This window comes from Aulonocara sp. 'chitande type north' Nkhata Bay, linkage group LG10 (assembly GCF_057382095.1).
Source record: "Aulonocara sp. 'chitande type north' Nkhata Bay isolate Kocher_YH1m ecotype deep benthic linkage group LG10, A_spYH_male_GT1.1, whole genome shotgun sequence".
NCBI classification, from domain to species: Eukaryota; Metazoa; Chordata; class Actinopteri; order Cichliformes; family Cichlidae; genus Aulonocara; species Aulonocara sp. 'chitande type north' Nkhata Bay.
This window is the reverse complement of record NC_141353.1, coordinates 17,096,319-17,102,318: the sequence shown is the minus strand read 5'-3', so window position 1 is coordinate 17,102,318 and position 6,000 is coordinate 17,096,319. Positions and strand designations below refer to the sequence as shown.

At 40.0% G+C, this 6,000-nt stretch overlaps 1 non-coding gene across 1 annotated transcript; it reads left to right on the top strand.

Moving 5' to 3' along the window:
- Window positions 1–5,882: 5,882 nt before the first annotated feature.
- Window positions 5,883–5,954, top strand: trnap-ugg (transfer RNA proline (anticodon UGG)). The gene has a single exon. It is a non-coding gene; the product is annotated as a tRNA-Pro (tRNA).
- The last annotated feature ends 46 nt before the right edge of the window (window positions 5,955–6,000 follow it).

The following is a 6,000-nucleotide window of genomic DNA, read 5'->3' as shown; positions in this document are numbered from 1 at the left end:
TTTTTGTTCGCTTTTGCACTCTTAGCAGCCATTGGAAAGGGTCAAAAGTGTTCAAAACACTAGAAAAGTAGTTACGAGTGTAAGCGACTTAAAGGTGGCAGTTGAAGGGGTGAAACTGGTCAAAGCGGAGTTAAGTTCACCACAGCAGCTCGTTCCTGCGTCTATTCGGGTCGCATGCTGACCGGAAGTCCTAAATATCCCACTTTAAGCTTACCTGTCAGCCACGTTGAAATGGTCACGCCTGAGGCCCGCTCTTTACTCAAACAGCACGGTAAAGAAGTGGTCCTTGACCACTTGGTTTTTAATGGGTTCCTGAAGTCCCGCGGGCGCCACTCGGGCTAACTGGACGCCGCCAGGCCTGACCACGCATCTGTGATCAGGAGTCGATGCCACACGCTGAGCAACCGCGCTCCTAGGGATTACCGTCCCCGTCCTAAATAATTTAAATAAATTTAAAAGCACCACTGTCGATTCCACAGTTAAATTATCTGGTGCCCGAGTCCAACCCTGCTAATCAATGTGGGAATAAAATCCCCTATCCAAATGTCCTAATCTAATCTCGTTTCTTGGCTGACGTAACACATTCACACACATAACACACCAACTTCAAACAGACGTCACATCAACTTTGAAATTCACCCCAGAATTAATCACAATAAGCTTTCATCAAATATTCCCCAGACTCTACTTTTATTTATCACAAATTATTACAATAGGGTTTTACCATGGGTGTTTGTGTAACTATTGTCACTGAATAAAAGCCTGCTTGGGGACGCTGGATTTTTGGAGTTGTCTGGGATCATGTGAGGAGCTTGTAGCTCCAAGATCCTGATCCGACACTTCCCTTGCAAGTTTAAAACCGATCGAGCTCTGATCGTCTTGATTCGTTCATGGTGATAAATCTCTGAACTAGTGGAGCCTGCGAGTGCAGACCTAACAGTAGCGATAGTGTCTGTCTCCTGAATCCAAACTGGAAGCTGATTCCACAGAAGAGGGGCCTGAAAACTGGATTCTACCTGGTGCGCTGTGCTGATCATGCGTGTTCATATACGTGGCAACAGCAGACGTGCGTAGATCAACAATGGGTAATATGGAGTGCAGGAGAGAGTACGACCATGCAGCGTTAAAAGCGTGGAAGTACTTATATTACTTCAAGTGTTATTCTGTAAAAAGTGGCAAAAACATTAGCGTCCGTTGTACACTCTGCGAAAAATTACACTTCAAATCTGAACAAGCACCTAGCACGCTACCATGGGAACGGAAATTCACAGAGAAACCACCAGATCCCCCACTGATATGACCACCGGCCCCACTCCTGCTAAACAGGTGAAAATAGATTTTTTCACATAGTTTTTTTTTAAAAACTGTTGTATAGAATTACATTTTTGCTTGATGCGATTTCCCTAAAATTAAGAGATTAAAAATAATAAAACAATTTTTAAAAAGAGACTTTTCCATTTGACTGAATTTTTATATGATGGATTATGCATAAAAATAGAACTGGGCTGAAAGGTCTATTGCTTTATTAAGTATTCAGGTGTGTACCAAAAAGTAACTAAGTAATAAGTAAATAATTACTTTTGAAATTAAGTAATCAGTAATGTAACGGTATAACATTTTTTGAGAAGTAATCAGTAATAAGTAACTAATTACTTTTTTCCAAGTAACTTGAACAACACTGATCCACACACAAACACTAGAGAACAATCAGCCACCGCTTCTATTCTTACAAACGTCACAATTTGCAATAATAACAGTTTGAATGTTTTTATTCACATGAAAGTGTTTCTACATATGAATCATTAACAACTGTCAGATTTAATGTGATTTCTAAACAGAGAAAATCTCAGCTTTGTGTTTTGTGTTCGCATTAGACCTGATATAACAAAGAAAAGAAAGAAAGAAAGAAAAGATTTTTTTCTCATCAAAGTTTATAAATCAAGTGTACAGTTAGCTTTGATTTAGAAGCAGCGCAGTATGAAAGAGATGTTTCACAGAACATTTACCAGAGACAGACGCTGACTAATATGCTACAGTTCATCTTTATTCTTTTCTAGTTGTGTTAGTGTTGCCATAACTCTGCGTAGGTTCTTTTCATTGTGATTGATTTCTGCAGCTGTTGTCTCAAAGTACTTATTCATGTACTCCTTGCCGGCTCCCACGAAAGTCTGTAGGTCATCCATTAAATCCAGCACTGGTGTAAGCAGTGATGTAAAACGTTTCACTGACTTCAAAAGTTCGTACAAAGGATCCATGAGACGTTTAACATCATCAAGGACAGCAGGAACATAGGCTTTGTCTAAATTATTTTCAGCCTGGAGGACAAAAATAAACCAAATTAATGTAACAAAATATACAAAAGTATGTAGTGTAAAGAGTGCAAACAGACTTTTGTATGATGGGAAATTGTTTTTTTGTTTTAGTTGTCATAGCAAAGCATGTTTTTCTGTTTGGAGTCTGTCAACATCCATGTCATTGACAGACTCACCTTCCTTCTTGCTGTTTCCTTTTGTAATTTTTCAACGTTTCCTTTCAGCTCCTCCTGCAAAACCAGAAAGAACGTCAACAAACATGCGTGCGAAACATGTAACTGGGACAAAATGAGCATTTTAAAAGTAAGGAGAAAAGCTTAACCAGTGATCGGACGGTCATGATTTAATGGTAAAGGTGGTTAATTAAAAGTTACATTCTTTATTAAAACAACAACAACAAAAAGAAAGTTAACAGTCAGTTTACCAGTTCGCCCTTGTTTATCAGTGAACTTGAAAGATGGAGCAGACACAGCAAAATCCTAACTAAGCCTTCGGTAGTTGTGACACCACTCATGGTCAACTGTGCCGCTGCCATCAAAGTTTCTGAAACACATGAGAAAGTATCAATAAGGATTTAAGGAAATAAAGATTTGTAAAGAAATGTACAAAGAGAACTTTCTAAGTTTAAGAGATGTTGCATGAAAATCTGCCTGCAATATGTTTTGAGTCAAAGCACCTCTTTCATTTGAATTCCAAAAAGTCACGTTCTGCTTACATGAAAATATCAGCTTCTTTTACATGAACTACTGTGACCTTGAAAGACCTTCCACAGTGAACAAAACGAAACAGAGACTATATTCAGAATATGCATGTGCGTGCATGGATTTATACTAGCTGTCTGTGTATCCTAAATGCACAGACACTGTGGGTACATCAGGGAGTGCATCTGAGATCAGATATAAGATAAGATAAGATAAGAATAACTCGTTATTGTCATTGCACATTCATATTTGGTACAATAGTACAATGGAATTGGAAACTGTCCCACATCAGCACTAAACACAACTAAACACAACACAACATGTAGTGGATTTTTAAAAAGTGAAAATAAAAAAAGGATGAATTAATAAATGACACAATGAATGTTTATTGCACATAAAACTAAAACTAAAACCTCTGGAAAAGGCTGCTGCTGCTGCCATCGCTTGTAAAAGTGGACCAAGTGCTCAGCTTGAGAAAAAGTTGAGAAAACAGAGAAATTTGGAACAATAGATTTTTAAAAATGCTGCAAATGCTTTATATACAAAGTGACTCAACCCACAGGGAACACAGTCAGATGTGAGTCGCCCTTTCACTTTTGTTTTCAACAAAGTGTTTCTGTCCAGGGTGTACCCCGCCTCTCACCCTATGATAGCTGGGATAGGCTCCAGCGCCCCCGCGACTCTGAACAGGATAAGCTGAAGCGAATGGATGGATGGATGGTGTCATGGCTACTGAACGGACCCACGCGCAGACAGTTCTTTCAACGAAACAAAAAGGGGATTTATTTACAATAGGGATCACCTTAGTGCAAAATATATGTACAGTGAGTTGGGAGGGGGTCCAGGGCTCCAGGGAGAGAAGGGGGGGAATCCACACACATGCTTCCTCTTCCACTCAGTCACCGCCACCGTTCCTCCGCACACACGCACTCCTCTTCAGCCGCACTCGCTCCAACACTCCACACACTGCCCCACTTGGACAGGTCCGGTAATTCGGTCCAGAATCTACAGACAGAAGGTCAAGGTTAGTTCCACAACATAAAACACGTGTAAGCGATCCTTCTTTGAATATGCCGCGAGCACGAACTCAGGTGGTTCGACGTTCCAGCGGTGAGCTGCTCTGTGCCACTGCCTTAAATAGCAGCTGGGGAAATCAGCCGGATCAGCCGCAGGTGGACACCATCCACAGGGGTGCGTGGGCCAAGAGTGAGAGCCCGTAATGAGCTCCACCCAGGCAGAGAGGAGGAGGAGAGACAAAAAACCCCAAAACTAACAACAACAAAACCTGTAGCGAGCGTGGGCCAACCAGAGAGACACGGGGACCGTGACAGATGGTTTCTGTTTGTCTAGTCTGCTTTATAGGAATAGAAGCCCATCAGCTATTGTTATGACATACCATGACAAAACACGCTTTTCTTTCAGTTTGACACTTCATAAAACGTGTCATAAGTGGATTGTGAATTATGTTATATATTTTTATTAGTGTTTAAGAAGTGTCCTGATTTCGTATTTGAGGTAAGAGACAAACGACTGGAGGTCCATTGTGCGTCAAAACAATGATTTTATTAAAGCACACACGTGTGTGGGAAAGATGAGCTCTGCAAAACATCAGCCTCGATCTCCCCAGAACAGTAAACGAGCAGTCATATATATAACATAGTCGATGACAAGCATCATGCGTCAAAGCAGATAAGAAACATGCATCAGTTCCAGTAATTCCGACCTTGGACATATTCTAAAAAAGAACAGTTCCTTCCTCTGTTCCTCCGCCACCGCCAGATGCTTCCTGTTATTTCACTTACTGCACTTCACTTATTTGTGGAACTAAACTGTCACGTATGCAGGTAAAACAACTTTGCAGTTTCGAGCAAAACAAGTCTATATACTGTGTATGTGTGTTCAGGCAGACTATGTGTCTTGACCTCAGTGCATGACCTCACTCGACAAACAAAGACATCTTAGAAGTATACTTCCTGACTCCGTTCGAGTCATCTGTTACTAGGCAAACTCCAATGCAGCAGGCTGCTGAACACACACAGGCCTCTATTCTGTTTACAGGTTATATGTAGTGTATTGTATTGTAAGCATGTATGCAATTCTTTCATGGCTCCAGGTCACCTTAACTTCCTATTGATCGGCCAGACGTCGCGCTGACCGAAGCTTCAGACCATTAATTAACTTGACCGAGCTTCAACTCTTTAATTAGCACAAAATGCAATATGGATAACATGGTTACAGTTGCACCTGCAATGAAAGATTATTATGTAATTATGCTCACACCTGAAATACAAACTTTAATGTAACATCAACAGTTTCAATAAATGCTCTAATGAAATGATAATGATAAATGATACGTAATGCAACAGTAATGATAATGTTATGAATAGTAACAGTAAAATAATATTCTAATCTCTACACTCCTCCTCTTTGGCAGAAGAGATTTGTTTTCTTTTGGTACAGTATGACTCTCAACTTGCTATACTAGTTACATACTTGTAATTCTTTCAGTTTAAGGGAAGAAAGAAAATAATATATACTAGGCTTTTATAAAGCATGTCTGCTATATTCAAATGATAGAAGATTCTTTTAAAAAGTACACACAGAGCAGTTAGTATGATATGATTTATTTTAACTTTATTTATTTAGGGCCAGCCCTCATTGTTGTTGTTGAGAATTCAAGTTAAATAGAATGTGTCCTTATAGTATGTCCAATAAATCTCTACTGAATTAATCCTAGAATAAAATCTAGAATCAAGCACACAAACAGATGATTCTCTGAGCGTTCAAGACAATCTTTCACACATTCTTCTTCATCTAGTTGCTCTGATGTGAGACTTTGTGAAAAAAAGACTTGCTGGACTGTTTGTGTGGCTCGTTGGTCTAGGGGTATGATTCTCACTTTGGGTGTGAGAGGTCCCGGGTTCAAATCCTGGACGAGCCCACGTGTTGTCTATAGAGCCTCTCAGCTGCCACATGCTGTTTAGGCT